Source organism: Ambystoma mexicanum, chromosome 1p (genome assembly GCF_040938575.1).
Source record: "Ambystoma mexicanum isolate Mex_15411 chromosome 1p, UKY_AmexF1_1, whole genome shotgun sequence".
Classification (NCBI taxonomy): Eukaryota; Metazoa; Chordata; class Amphibia; order Caudata; family Ambystomatidae; genus Ambystoma; species Ambystoma mexicanum.
Window position 1 is genome coordinate 1028826924 of NC_090921.1, and position 15064 is coordinate 1028841987.

Sequence of the window (15064 nt, forward strand, 5' to 3'; positions counted from 1 at the left end):
AAATGACCCCCTCCGCAGTCTCCCGCATGTTACTGACCACCATACTAAGGGGGAAAAGTTGAAAGGCGGCACCTCACAGGCCATCTCCTCAGAGCATTCAGCCGCGTTGGGCCTTGACAATATTTTAATATCTTGGATGGTGTATAGTGTTCTCTCATTTTCCTTGAGAAATCAAGATTGTCAAGGGGATTATGCTGTTTTGCCAGTTCATAGCAAGAGATGGGGATCAAAAAAACACCTCACAGGAAACCAAAGAAGATTGGTGTTGGACAGAAAAATAATGTGGCCACAGCCTCAAAGCAAAAGGCATCTATTTTCAGTGATGAAATATAATATAATTATAAATTGTCTGTTATGTTATTTTCCAAGTATTTTACTTTCCAAGTATTCAATAAAATTTGCATTTGGCAAAAGTCCTTCGAGCCGGATTTGAACCAGCGACCTAAGGATGCCTGTTTTACCACTACAGTCCTCCGCTCTACCAACTGAGCTATCGAAGGCTTGGCAAATCATTTTCTAGCAAACTCAATACAAGCTTCCACTTCAACCGTCGACTTGTAAACATCTCTTGCAATTCGTGCAAAATACTACAAATTTGGCTTGTGAGGTTCCCGAATTGAGTAAAAGCATATCAGTTCCCAATTAAAAAAATGACCCCCTCCGCAGTCTCCCGCATGTTACTGACCACCATACTAAGGAGGAAAAGTTGAAAGGCGGCGCCTCACAGGCCATCTCAGAGTATTCATCAGTGTTCGGCCTTGACAATATTTTAATATCTTGGATGGTGTATAGTGTTCTCCCATTTCCCTTGAGAAATCAAGATTGTCAAGGGGATTCTGCTGTTTTGCCAGTTCATAGCAAGAGATGGGGATCCAAAACACCTCACAGGAAAACAATGAAGATTGGTGTTGGACAGAAACATAACGTGGCCACAGCCTCAAAGCAAAAGGCATCTATTTTCAGTGATGAAATATAATATAATTATAAATTGTCTGTTATTTTATTTTCCAAGTATTTTACTTTCCAAGTATTCAATAAAATTTGCATTTGGCAAAAGTCCTTCGAGCCGGATTTGAACCAGCGACCTAAGGATGCCTGTTTTACCACTACAGTCCTCCGCTCTACCAACTGAGCTATCGAAGGCTTGGCAAATCATTCTCTAGCAAACTCAATACGAGCTTCCACTTCAACCGTCGACTTGTAAACATCTCTTGCAATTCGTGCAAAATACTACAAATTTGCTTGTGAGGTTCCCGAATTGAGTAAAAGCACATCAGTTCCCAATTAAAAAAATGACCCCCTCTGCAGTCTCCTGCATGTTACTGACCACCATACTAAGGGGGAAAACTTGAAAGGCGGCGCCTCACAGGCCATCTCCTCAGAGTATTCAGCCGTGTTGGGCCTTGACAATATTTTAATATCTTGGATGATGTATAGTGTTCTCCCATTTCCCTTGAGAAATCAAGATTGTCAAGGGGATTCTGCTGTTTTGTCAGTTCATAGCAAGAGATGGGGATCCAAAACACCTCACAGGAAACCAACGAAGATTGGTGTCGGACAGAAAAATAACGTGGCCACAGCCTCAAATCAAAAGGCATCTATTTTCAGTGATGAAATATAATATAATTATAAATTGTCTGTTATTTTACTTTCCAAGTATTTTACTTTCCAAGTATTCAATAAAATGTGCACTTGGCAAAAGTCCTTCGAGCCGGATTTGAACCAGCGACCTAAGGATGCCTGTTTTACCACTACTGTCCTCCGCTCTACCAACTGAGCTATCAAAGGCTTGGCAAATCATTCTCTAGCAAACTTGGCTTGTGAGGTTCCCGAATTGAGTAAAAGCACATCAGTTCCCAATTAAAAAAATGACCCCCTCCGCAGTCTCCCGCATGTTACTGACCACCATACTAAGGGGGAAAAGTTGAAAGGCGACACCTCACAGGCCATCTCCTCAGAGTATTCAGCGGTGTTGGGCCTTGACAATATTTTAATATCTTGGATGGTGTATAGTGTTCTCTCATTTCCCTTGAGAAATCAAGATTGTCAAGGGGATTCTGCTGTTTTGCCAGTTCATAGCAAGAGATGGGGATCCAAAACACCTCACAGGAAACCAATGAAGATTCGTGTTGGACAGAAAAATAACGTGGCCACAGCCTCAAAGCAAAAGGCATCTATTTTCAGTGATGAAATATAATATAATTATAAATTGTCTGTTATTTTACTTTCCAAGTATTTTACTTTCCAAGTATTCAATAAAATGTGCATTTGGCAAAAGTCCTTCGAGCCGGATTTGAACCAGCGACCTAAGGATGCCTGTTTTACCACTACAGTCCTCCGCTCTACCAACTGAGCTATCGAAGGCTTGGCAAATCATTCTCTAGCAAACTCAATACGAGCTTCCACTTCAACCGTCGACTCATAAACATCTCTTGCAATTCGTGCAAAATACTACAAATTTGGCTTGTGAGGTTCCCGAATTGAGTAAAAGCACATCAGTTCCCAATTAAAAAAATGACCCCCTCCGCAGTCTCCCGCATGTTACTGACCACCATACTAAGGGGGAAAAGTTGAAAGGCGGCACCTCACAGGCCATCTCCTCAGAGCATTCAGCCGCGTTGGGCCTTGACAATATTTTAATATCTTGGATGGTGAATAGTGTTCTCTCATTTCCCTTGAGAAATCAAGATTTTCAAGGGGATTCTGCTGTTTTGCCAGTTCATAGCATGAGATGGGGATCCAAAACACCTCACAGGAAACCAATGAAGATTCGTGTTGGACAGAAAAATAACATGGTCACAGCCTCAAAGCAAAAGGCATTTATTTTCAGTGATGAAATATAATATAATTATAAATTGGCTGTTATTTTACTTTCCAAGTATTTTACTTTCCAAGTATTCAATAAAATGTGCATTTGGCAAAAGTCCTTCGAGCTGGATTTGAACCAGCGACCTAAGGATGCCTGTTTTACCACTACAGTCCTCCGCTGTACCAACTGAGCTATCCAAGGCTTGGCAAACCAGTCTCTAGCAAGCTCAATACGAGCTTCCACTTCAACCGTCGACATTCAAACATCTCTTGCAATTCGTGCAAAATACTACAAATTTGGCTTGTGAGGTTCCCGAATTGAGTAAAAGCACATCAGTTCACAATTAAAAAAATGACCCCCTCCGCAGTCTCCCGCATGTTACTGACCACCATACTAAGGAGGAAAAGTTGAAAGGCGGCGCCTCACAGGCCATCTCCTCAGAGTATTCATCAGTGTTGGGCCTTGACAATATTTTAATATCTTGGATGGTGTATAGTGTTCTCCCATTTCCCTTGAGAAATCAAGATTGTTAAGGGGATTCTGCTGTTTTGTCAGTTCATAGCAAGAGATGGGGATCCAAAATACCTCACAGTAAACCAACGAAGATTGGTGTCGGACAGAAAAATAACGTGGCCACAGCCTCAAAGCAAAAGGTATCTATTTTCAGTGATGAAATATAATATAATTATAAATTGTCTGTTATTTTACTTTCCAAGTATTTTACTTTCCAAGTATTCAATAAAATGTGCATTTGGCAAAAGTCCTTCAATCCGGATTTCAACCAGCGACCTAAGGATGCCAGTTTTACCACGACAGTCCTCCGCTCTACCAACTGAGCTATCGAAGGCTTGGCAAATCAGTCTCTAGCAAGCTCAATACGAGCTTCCACTTCAACCGTCGACATGCAAACATCTATTGCAATTCGTGCAAAATACTACAAATTTAGCTTGTGAGGTTCCCGAATTGAGTAAAAGCACATCAGTTCCCAATTAAAAAAATGACCCCCTCCGCAGTCTCCCGCATGTTACTGACCACCATACTAAGGGGGAAAAGTTGAAAGGCGCGCCTCACAGGCCATCTCCTCAGAGTATTCAGCCGTGTTGGGCCTTGACAATATTTTAATATCTTGGATGGTGTATAGTGTTCTCCCATTTCCCTTGAGAAATCAAAATTGTCAAGGGGATTCTGCTGTTTTGTCAGTTCATAGCAAGAGATGGGGATCCAAAACACCTCACAGGAAACCAACAAAGATTGGTGTCGGACAGAAACATAACGTGGCCACAGCCTCAAAGCAAAAGGAATCTATTTTCAGTGATGAAATATAATATAATTATAAATTGTCTGTTATTTTATTTTCCAAGCATTTTACTTTCCAAGTATTCAATAAAATTTGCATTTGGCAAAAGTCCTTCAATCTGGATTTGAACCAGCGACCTAAGGATGCCTGTTTTACCACTACAGTCCTCTGCTCTACCAACTGAGCTATCGAAGGCTTGGCAAATCAGTCTCTAGCAAGCTCAATACGAGCTTCCACTTCAACCGTCGACATTCAAACATCTCTTGCAATTCGTACAAAATACTACAAATTTGGCTTGTGAGGTTCCCGAATTGAGTATAAGCACATCAGTTCACAATTAAAAAAATGACCCCCTCCGCAGTCTCCCGCATGTTACTGACCACCATACTAAGGGGGAAAATTTGAAAGGCGGCGCCTCACAGGCCATCTCCTCAGAGTATTCAGCCGTGTTGGGCCTTGACAATATTTTAATATCTTGGATGGTGTATAGTGTTCTCTCATTTCCCTTGAGAAATCAAGATTGTCAAGGGGATTCTGCTGTTTTGCCAGTTCATAGCAAGAGATGGGGATCCAAAACACCTCACATGAAACCAATGAAGATTCGTGTTGGACAGAAATATAACGTGGCCACAGCCTCAAAGCAAAAGGCATCTATTTTCAGTGATGAAATATAATATAATTATAAATTGTCTGTTATTTTACTTTCCAAGTATTTTACTTTCCAAGTATTCAATAAAATTTGCATTTGGCAAAAGTCCTTCGAGCCGGATTTGAACCAGCAACCTAAGGATGCCTGTTGTACCACTACAGTCCTCCTCTACCAGCTGAGCTATCGAAGGCTTGGCAAATCATTCTCTAGCAAACTCAATACGAGCTTCCACTTCAACCGTCGACTTGTAAACATCTCTTGCAATTCGTGCAAAATACTACTAATTTGGCTTGTGAGGTTCCCGAATTGAGTAAAAGCACATCAGTTCCCAATTAAAAAAATGACCCCCTCCGCAGTCTCCCGCATGTTACTGACCACCATACTAAGGGGGAAAATTTGAAAGGCGGCGCCTCACAGGCCATCTCCTCAGAGTATTCAGCCCCGTTGGGCCTTGACAATATTTTAATATCTTGGATGGTGTATAGTGTTCTCTCATTTTCCTTGAGAAATCAAGATTGTCAAGGGGATTATGCTGTTTTGCCAGTTCATAGCAAGAGATGGGGATCAAAAAAACACCTCACAGGAAACCAAAGAAGATTGGTGTTGGACAGAAAAATAATGTGGCCACAGCCTCAAAGCAAAAGGCATCTATTTTCAGTGATGAAATATAATATAATTATAAATTGTCTGTTATGTTATTTTCCAAGTATTTTACTTTCCAAGTATTCAATAAAATTTGCATTTGGCAAAAGTCCTTCGAGCCGGATTTGAACCAGCGACCTAAGGATGCCTGTTTTACCACTACAGTCCTCTCCTCTACCAACTGAGCTATCAAAGGCTTGGCAAACCGTTCTCTAGCAAGCTCAATTCGAGCTTCCACTTCAACCGTCGACATGCAAACATCTCTTGCAATTCGTGCAAAATACTACAAATTTGGCTTGTGAGGTTCCCGAATTGAGTAAAAGCACATCAGTTCCCAATTAAAAAAATGACCCCCTCCGCAGTCTCCCGCATGTTACTGACCACCATACTAAGGGGGAAAAGTTGAAAGGCGCGCCTCACAGGCCATCTCCTCAGAGTATTCAGCCGTGTTGGGCCTTGACAATATTTTAATATCTTGGATGGTGAATAGTGTTCTCTCATTTCCCTTGAGAAATCAAGATTTTCAAGGGGATTCTGCTGTTTTGCCAGTTCATAGCATGAGATGGGGATCCAAAACACCTCACAGGAAACCAATGAAGATTTGTGTTGGACAGAAAAATAACGTGGCGACAGCCTCAAAGCAAAAAGCATCTATTTTTAGTGATGAAATATAATATAATTATAAATTGTCTGTTATTTTACTTTCCAAGTATTTTACTTTCCAAGTATTCAATAAAATGTGCATTTGGCAAAAGTCCTTCGAGCCAGATTTGAACCAGCGACCTAAGGATGCCTGTTTTACCACTACAGTCCTGCGCTCTACCAACTGAGCTATCGAAGGCTTGCCAAATCAGTCTCTAGCAAGCTCAATACGAGCTTCCACTTCAACCGTCGACATTCAAACATCTCTTGCAATTCGTGCAAAATACTACAAATTTGGCTTGTGAGGTTCCCGAATTGAGTAAAAGCACATCAGTTCACAATTAAAAAAATGACCCCCTCCGCAGTCTCCCGCATGTTACTGACCACCATACTAAGGAGGAAAAGTTGAAAGGCGGCGCCTCACAGGCCATCTCCTCAGAGTATTCATCAGTGTTCGGCCTTGACAATATTTTAATATCTTGGATGGTGTATAGTGTTCTCCCATTTCCCTTAATAAATCAAGATTGTCAAGGGGATTCTGCTGTTTTGTCAGTTCATAGCAAGAGATGGGGATCCAAAATACCTCACAGGAAACCAACGAAGATTGGTGTCGGACAGAAAAATAACGTGGCCACAGCCTCAAAGCAAAAGGCATCTATTTTCAGTGATGAAATATAATATAATTATAAATTGTCTGTTATTTTACTTTCCAAGTATTTTACTTTCCAAGTATTCAATAAAATGTGCATTTGGCAAAAGTCCTTCGAGCCGGATTTGAACCAGCCAACTAAGGATGCCTGTTTTACCACTACAGTCCTCCGCTCTACCAACTGAGCTATCGAAGGCTTGGCAAATCGTTCTCTAGCAAACTCAATACGAGCTTCCACTTCAACCGTCGACTTGTAAACATCTCTTGCAATTCGTGCAAAATACTACAAATTTGGCTTGTGAGGTTCCCGAATTGAGTAAAAGCACATCAGTTCCCAATTAAAAAAATGACCCCCTCCGCAGTCTCCCGCATGTTACTGACCACCATACTAAGGGGGAAAATTTGAAAGGCGGCGCCTCACAGGCCATCTCCTCAGAGTATTCAGCCCCGTTGGGCCTTGACAATATTTTAATATCTTGGATGGTGTATAGTGTTCTCTCATTTTCCTTGAGAAATCAAGATTGTCAAGGGGATTATGCTGTTTTGCCAGTTCATAGCAAGAGATGGGGATCAAAAAAACACCTCACAGGAAACCAAAGAAGATTGGTGTTGGACAGAAAAATAATGTGGCCACAGCCTCAAAGCAAAAGGCATCTATTTTCAGTGATGAAATATAATATAATTATAAATTGTCTGTTATGTTATTTTCCAAGTATTTTACTTTCCAAGTATTCAATAAAATTTGCATTTGGCAAAAGTCCTTCGAGCCGGATTTGAACCAGCGACCTAAGGATGCCTGTTTTACCACTACAGTCCTCTCCTCTACCAACTGAGCTATCAAAGGCTTGGCAAACCTTTCTCTAGCAAGCTCAATTCGAGCTTCCACTTCAACCGTCGACATGCAAACATCTCTTGCAATTCGTGCAAAATACTACAAATTTGGCTTGTGAGGTTCCCGAATTGAGTAAAAGCACATCAGTTCCAAATTAAAAAAATGACCGCCTCCGCAGTCTCCCGCATGTTACTGACCACCATACTAAGGAGGAAAAGTTGAAAGGCGGCGCCTCACAGGACATCTCCTCAGAGTATTCATCAGTGTTCGGCCTTGACAATATTTTAATATCTTGGATGGTGTATGGTGTTTTCCCATTTCCCTTGAGAAATCAAGATTGTCAAGGGGATTCTGCTGTTTTGTCAGTTCATAGCAAGAGATGGGGATCCAAAACACCTCACAGGAAACCAACGAAGATTGGTGTCAGACAGAAAAATAACGTGGCCACAGCCTCAAAGCAAAAGGCATCTATTTTCAGTGATGAAATATAATATAATTATAAATTGTCTGTTATTTTACTTTCCAAGTATTTTACTTTCCAAGTATTCAATAAAATTTGCATTTGGCAAAAGTCCTTCGAGCCGGATTTGAACCAGCGACCTAAGGATGCCTGTTTTACCACTACAGTCCTCCGCTCTACCAACTGAGCTATCGAAGGCTTGGCAAATCTTTCTCTAGCAAACTCAATACGAGCTTCCACTTCAACCGTCGACTCGTAAACATCTCTTGCAATTCGTGCAAAATACTACAAATTTGGCTTGTGAGGTTCCCGAATTGAGTAAAAGCACATCAGTTCCCAATTAAAAAAATGACCCCCTCCGCAGTCTCCCGCATGTTAATGACCACCATACTAAGGGGGAAAAGTTGAAAGGCGGCGCCTCACAGGCCATCTCCTCAGAGTATTCAGCCGTGTTGGGCCTTGACAATATTTTAATATCTTGGATGGTGTATAGTGTTCTCTCATTTCCCTTGAGAAATCAAGATTGTTAAGGGGATTCTGCTGTTTTGCCAGTTCATAGCAAGAGATGGGGATCCAAAACACCTGACAGGAAACCAATGAAGATTCGTGTTGGACAGAAAAATAACGTGGCCACAGCCTCAAAGCAAAAGGCATCTATTTTCAGTGATGAAATATAATATAATTATAAATTGTCTGTTATTTTACTTTCCAAGTATTTTACTTTCCAAGTATTCAATAAAATGTGCATTTGGCAAAAGTCCTTCGAGCCGGATTTGAACCAGCCACCTAAGGATGCCTGTTTTACCACTACAGTCCTCCGCTCTACCAACTGAGCTATCGAAGACTTGGCAACTCATTCTCTAGCAAACTCAATACGAGCTTCCACTTCAACCGTCGACTTGTAAACATCTCTTGCAATTCGTGCAAAATACTACAAATTTGGCTTGTGAGGTTCCCGAATTGAGTAAAAGCATATCAGTTCCCAATTAAAAAAATGACCCCCCTCCGCAGTCTCCCACATGTTAATGACCACCATACTAAGGGGGAAAAGTTGAAAGGCGGCACCTCACAGGCCATTTCCTCAGAGTATTCAGCCGCGTTGGGCCTTGACAATATTTTAATATCTTGGATGGTGTATAGTGTTCTCTCATTTCCCTTGAGAAATCAAGATTGTCAAGGGGATTCTGCTGTTTTGCCAGTTCATAGCAAGAGATGGGGATCCAAAACACCTGACAGGAAACCAATGAAGATTTGTGTTGGACAGAAAAATAACGTGGCGACAGCCTCAAAGCAAAAAGCATCTATTTTCAGTGATGAAATATAATATAATTATAAATTGTCTGTTATTTTACTTTCCAAGTATTTTACTTTCCAAGTATTCAATAAAATGTGCATTTGGCAAAAGTCCTTCGAGCCAGATTTGAACCAGCGACATAAGGATGCCTGTTTTACCACTACAGTCCTGCGCTCTACCAACTGAGCTATCGAAGGCTTGGCAAATCAGTCTCTAGCAAGCTCAATACGAGCTTCCACTTCAACCGTCGACATTCAAACATCTCTTGCAATTCGTGCAAAATACTACAAATTTGGCTTGTGAGGTTCCCGAATTGAGTAAAAGCACATCAGTTCACAATTAAAAAAATGACCCCCTCCGCAGTCTCCCGGATGTTACTGACCACCATACAAAGGAGGAAAAGTTGAAAGGCGGCGCCTCACAGGCCATCTCCTCAGAGTATTCATCAGTGTTCGGCCTTGACAATATTTTAATATCTTGGATGGTGTATAGTGTTCTCCCATTTCCCTTGAGAAATCAAGATTGTCAAGGGGATTCTGCTGTTTTGTCAGTTCATAGCAAGAGATGGGGATCCAAAATACCTCACAGGAAACCAACGAAGATTGGTGTCGGACAGAAAAATAACGTGGCCACAGCCTCAAAGCAAAAGGCATCTATTTTCAGTGATGAAATATAATATAATTATAAATTGTCTGTTATTTTACTTTCCAAGTATTTTACTTTCCAAGTATTCAATAAAATGTGCATTTGGCAAAAGTCCTTCGAGCCGGATTTGAACCAGCCAACTAAGGATGCCTGTTTTACCACTACAGTCCTCCGCTCTACCAACGGAGCTATCGAAGGCTTGGCAAATCGTTCTCTAGCAAACTCAATACGAGCTTCCAATTCAACCGTCGACTTGTAAACATCTCTTGCAATTCGTGCAAAATACTACAAATTTGGCTTGTGAGGTTCCCGAATTGAGTAAAAGCATATCAGTTCCCAATTAAAAAAATGACCCCCTCCGCAGTCTCCCGCATGTTACTGACCACCATACCAAGGGGGAAAAGTTGAAAGGCGGCGCCTCACAGGCCATCTCCTCAGAGTATTCAGCCGTGTTGGGCCTTGACAATATTTTAATATCTTGGATGGTGTATAGTGTTCTCTCATTTCCCTTGAGAAATCAAGATTGTCAAGGGGATTCTGCTGTTTTGCCAGTTCATAGCAAGAGATGGGGATCCAAAACACCTGACAGGAAACCAATGAAGATTCGTGTTGGACAGAAAAATAACGTGGCCACAGCCTCAAAGCAAAAGGCATCTATTTTCAGTAATGAAATATAATATAATTATAAATTGTCTGTTATTTTACTTTCCAAGTATTTTACTTTCCAAGTATTCAATAAAATGTGCATTTGGCAAAAGTCCTTTGAGCCGGATTTGAACCAGCGACCTAAGGATGCCTGTTTTACCACTACAGTCCTCCGCTCAACCAACTGAGCTATCAAAGGATGGCAAATCAGTCTCTCGCAAGCTCAATACGAGTTTCCACTTCAACCGTCGACATTCAAACATCTCTTGCAATTCGTGCAAAATACTACAAATTTGGCTTGTGAGGTTCCCGAATTGAGTAAAAGCACATCAGTTCACAATTAAAAAAATGACCCCCTCCGCAGTCTCCCGCATGTTACTGACCACCATACTAAGGAGGAAAAGTTGAAAGGCGGCGCCTCACAGGCCATGTCCTCAGAGTATTCATCAGTGTTCGGCCTTGACAATATTTTAATATCTTGGATGGTGTATAGTGTTCTCCAATTTCCCTTGAGAAATCAAGATTGTCAAGGGGATTCTGCTGTTTTGTCAGTTCATAGCAAGAGATAGGGATCCAAAATACCTCACAGGAAACCAACGAAGATTGGTGCCGGACAGAAAAATAACGTGGCCACAGCCTCAAAGCAAAAGGCATCTATTTTCAGTGATGAAATATAATATAATTATAAATTGTCTGTTATTTTACTTTCCAAGTATTTTACTTTCCAAGTATTCAATAAAATGTGCATTTGGCAAAAGTCCTTTGAGCCGGATTTGAACCAGCGACGAGCTATCGAAGGCTTGGCAAATCATTCTCTAGCAAACTCAATACGAGCTTCCACTTCAACCGTCGACTTGTAAACATCTCTTGCAATTCGTGCAAAATACTACAAATTTGGCTTGTGAGGTTCCCGAATTGAGTAAAAGCACATCAGTTCCCAATTAAAAAAATGACCCCCTCCGCAGTCTCCCGCATGTTACTGACCACCATACTAAGGGGGAAAATTTGACAGGCGGCGCCTCACAGGCCATCTCCTCAGAGTATTCAGCCGTGTTGGGCCTTGACAATATTTTAATATCTTGGATGGTGTATAGTGTTCTCTCATTTCCCTTGAGAAATCAAGATTGTCAAGGGGATTCTGCTGTTTTGCCAGTTCATAGCAAGAGATGGGGATCCAAAACACCTCACATGAAACCAATGAAGATTCGTGTTGGACAGAAACATAACGTGGCCACAGCCTCAAAGCAAAAGGCATCTATTTTCAGTGATGAAATATAATATAATTATAAATTGTCTGTTATTTTACTTTCCAAGTATTTTACTTTCCAAGTATTCAATAAAATGTGCATTTGGCAAAAGTCCTTCGAGCCAGATTTGAACCAGCGACCTAAGGATGCCTGTTTTACCACTACAGTCCTGCGCTCTACCAACTGAGCTATCGAAGGCTTGGCAAATCAGTCTCTAGCAAGCTCAATACGAGCTTCCACTTCAACCGTCGACATTCAAACATCTCTTGCAATTCGTGCAAAATACTACAAATTTGGCTTGTGAGGTTCCCGAATTGAGTAAAAGCACATCAGTTCACAATTAAAAAAATGACCCCCTCCGCAGTCTCCCGGATGTTACTGACCACCATACAAAGGAGGAAAAGTTGAAAGGCGGCGCCTCACAGGCCATCTCCTCAGAGTATTCATCAGTGTTCGGCCTTGACAATATTTTAATATCTTGGATGGTGTATAGTGTTCTCCCATTTCCCTTGAGAAATCAAGATTGTCAAGGGGATTCTGCTGTTTTGTCAGTTCATAGCAAGAGATGGGGATCCAAAATACCTCACAGGAAACCAACGAAGATTGGTGTCGGACAGAAAAATAACGTGGCCACAGCCTCAAAGCAAAAGGCATCTATTTTCAGTGATGAAATATAATATAATTATAAATTGTCTGTTATTTTACTTTCCAAGTATTTTACTTTCCAAGTATTCAATAAAATGTGCATTTGGCAAAAGTCCTTCGAGCCGGATTTGAACCAGCCAACTAAGGATGCCTGTTTTACCACTACAGTCCTCCGCTCTACCAACGGAGCTATCGAAGGCTTGGCAAATCGTTCTCTAGCAAACTCAATACGAGCTTCCAATTCAACCGTCGACTTGTAAACATCTCTTGCAATTCGTGCAAAATACTACAAATTTGGCTTGTGAGGTTCCCGAATTGAGTAAAAGCATATCAGTTCCCAATTAAAAAAATGACCCCCTCCGCAGTCTCCCGCATGTTACTGACCACCATACCAAGGGGGAAAAGTTGAAAGGCGGCGCCTCACAGGCCATCTCCTCAGAGTATTCAGCCGTGTTGGGCCTTGACAATATTTTAATATCTTGGATGGTGTATAGTGTTCTCTCATTTCCCTTGAGAAATCAAGATTGTCAAGGGGATTCTGCTGTTTTGCCAGTTCATAGCAAGAGATGGGGATCCAAAACACCTGACAGGAAACCAATGAAGATTCGTGTTGGACAGAAAAATAACGTGGCCACAGCCTCAAAGCAAAAGGCATCTATTTTCAGTAATGAAATATAATATAATTATAAATTGTCTGTTATTTTACTTTCCAAGTATTTTACTTTCCAAGTATTCAATAAAATGTGCATTTGGCAAAAGTCCTTTGAGCCGGATTTGAACCAGCGACCTAAGGATGCCTGTTTTACCACTACAGTCCTCCGCTCAACCAACTGAGCTATCAAAGGATGGCAAATCAGTCTCTCGCAAGCTCAATACGAGTTTCCACTTCAACCGTCGACATTCAAACATCTCTTGCAATTCGTGCAAAATACTACAAATTTGGCTTGTGAGGTTCCCGAATTGAGTAAAAGCACATCAGTTCACAATTAAAAAAATGACCCCCTCCGCAGTCTCCCGCATGTTACTGACCACCATACTAAGGAGGAAAAGTTGAAAGGCGGCGCCTCACAGGCCATGTCCTCAGAGTATTCATCAGTGTTCGGCCTTGACAATATTTTAATATCTTGGATGGTGTATAGTGTTCTCCAATTTCCCTTGAGAAATCAAGATTGTCAAGGGGATTCTGCTGTTTTGTCAGTTCATAGCAAGAGATAGGGATCCAAAATACCTCACAGGAAACCAACGAAGATTGGTGCCGGACAGAAAAATAACGTGGCCACAGCCTCAAAGCAAAAGGCATCTATTTTCAGTGATGAAATATAATATAATTATAAATTGTCTGTTATTTTACTTTCCAAGTATTTTACTTTCCAAGTATTCAATAAAATGTGCATTTGGCAAAAGTCCTTTGAGCCGGATTTGAACCAGCGACGAGCTATCGAAGGCTTGGCAAATCATTCTCTAGCAAACTCAATACGAGCTTCCACTTCAACCGTCGACTTGTAAACATCTCTTGCAATTCGTGCAAAATACTACAAATTTGGCTTGTGAGGTTCCCGAATTGAGTAAAAGCACATCAGTTCCCAATTAAAAAAATGACCCCCTCCGCAGTCTCCCGCATGTTACTGACCACCATACTAAGGGGGAAAATTTGACAGGCGGCGCCTCACAGGCCATCTCCTCAGAGTATTCAGCCGTGTTGGGCCTTGACAATATTTTAATATCTTGGATGGTGTATAGTGTTCTCTCATTTCCCTTGAGAAATCAAGATTGTCAAGGGGATTCTGCTGTTTTGCCAGTTCATAGCAAGAGATGGGGATCCAAAACACCTCACATGAAACCAATGAAGATTCGTGTTGGACAGAAACATAACGTGGCCACAGCCTCAAAGCAAAAGGCATCTATTTTCAGTGATGAAATATAATATAATTATAAATTGTCTGTTATTTTACTTTCCAAGTATTTTACTTTCCAAGTATTCAATAAAATGTGCATTTGGCAAAAGTCCTTCGAGCCAGATTTGAACCAGCGACCTAAGGATGCCTGTTTTACCACTACAGTCCTGCGCTCTACCAACTGAGCTATCGAAGGCTTGGCAAATCAGTCTCTAGCAAGCTCAATACGAGCTTCCACTTCAACCGTCGACATTCAAACATCTCTTGCAATTCGTGCAAAATACTACAAATTTGGCTTGTGAGGTTCCCGAATTGAGTAAAAGCACATTAGTTCACAATTAAAAAAATGAACCCCTCCGCAGTCTCCCGGATGTTACTGACCACCATACAAAGGAGGAAAAGTTGAAAGGCGGCGCCTCACAGGCCATCTCCTCAGAGTATTCATCAGTGTTCGGCCTTGACAATATTTTAATATCTTGGATGGTGTATAGTGTTCTCCCATTTCCCTTGAGAAATCAAGATTGTCAAGGGGATTCTGCTGTTTTGTCAGTTCATAGCAAGAGATGGGGATCCAAAATACCTCACAGGAAACCAACGAAGATTGGTGTCGGACAGAAAAATAACGTGGCCACAGCCTCAAAGCAAAAGGCATCTATTTTCAGTGATGAAATATAATATAATTATAAATTGTCTGTTATTTTACTTTCCAAGTA

General features: G+C 41.2%; 4 non-coding genes across 4 annotated transcripts; all 4 read right to left on the reverse strand.

Moving 5' to 3' along the window:
• Positions 1–414: 414 nt before the first annotated feature.
• TRNAY-GUA (transfer RNA tyrosine (anticodon GUA)) lies at positions 415–500 on the reverse strand. The gene is given in 2 exon segments: positions 415–450; positions 464–500. It is a non-coding gene; the product is annotated as a tRNA-Tyr (tRNA).
• Positions 501–1057: 557 nt separating this feature from the next.
• On the reverse strand, positions 1058–1143 carry TRNAY-GUA (transfer RNA tyrosine (anticodon GUA)). The gene is given in 2 exon segments: positions 1058–1093; positions 1107–1143. It is a non-coding gene; the product is annotated as a tRNA-Tyr (tRNA).
• A 1135-nt stretch (positions 1144–2278) lies between these two features.
• Positions 2279–2364, reverse strand: TRNAY-GUA (transfer RNA tyrosine (anticodon GUA)). The gene is given in 2 exon segments: positions 2279–2314; positions 2328–2364. It is a non-coding gene; the product is annotated as a tRNA-Tyr (tRNA).
• A 5728-nt stretch (positions 2365–8092) lies between these two features.
• Positions 8093–8178, reverse strand: TRNAY-GUA (transfer RNA tyrosine (anticodon GUA)). Its single transcript is given in 2 exon segments — positions 8093–8128; positions 8142–8178. It is a non-coding gene; the product is annotated as a tRNA-Tyr (tRNA).
• Between the last annotated feature and the right edge of the window lie 6886 nt (positions 8179–15064).